Genomic DNA, 274 nt, shown 5'->3' with positions numbered 1-274 from the left:
CCTCCATCATTGCTGGCACAGGCTTTGGCCATGGTTGTCTCCTGGGTCCATCCCTGCCCCAGGGGACCCCCCCACACAGAGGACAGGGGCACTGGCAGCCCTGCATGCACGGCCATCATCAGTGTAAGGAAAGCGCTGAGGCTCAGCCTGCAGTGGGAAGTGCAGAGGTCCTGTCTCCGGCCCCAGCGCTGGCATGGCCATGTCACCCCATGGTCTCTGCTGGAGCCTGCTCAGCCTCACCCCCCACTCCTACACTCACAGCAAATAAATTACA

The sequence above is a fragment of the Mesitornis unicolor genome, unplaced genomic scaffold (genome assembly GCF_000695765.1).
Source record: "Mesitornis unicolor isolate BGI_N332 unplaced genomic scaffold, ASM69576v1 scaffold39972, whole genome shotgun sequence".
NCBI classification, from domain to species: domain Eukaryota; kingdom Metazoa; phylum Chordata; class Aves; order Mesitornithiformes; family Mesitornithidae; genus Mesitornis; species Mesitornis unicolor.
The sequence above is the reverse complement of the archived record's forward strand: the minus strand, read 5'-3'. Positions refer to the sequence as shown.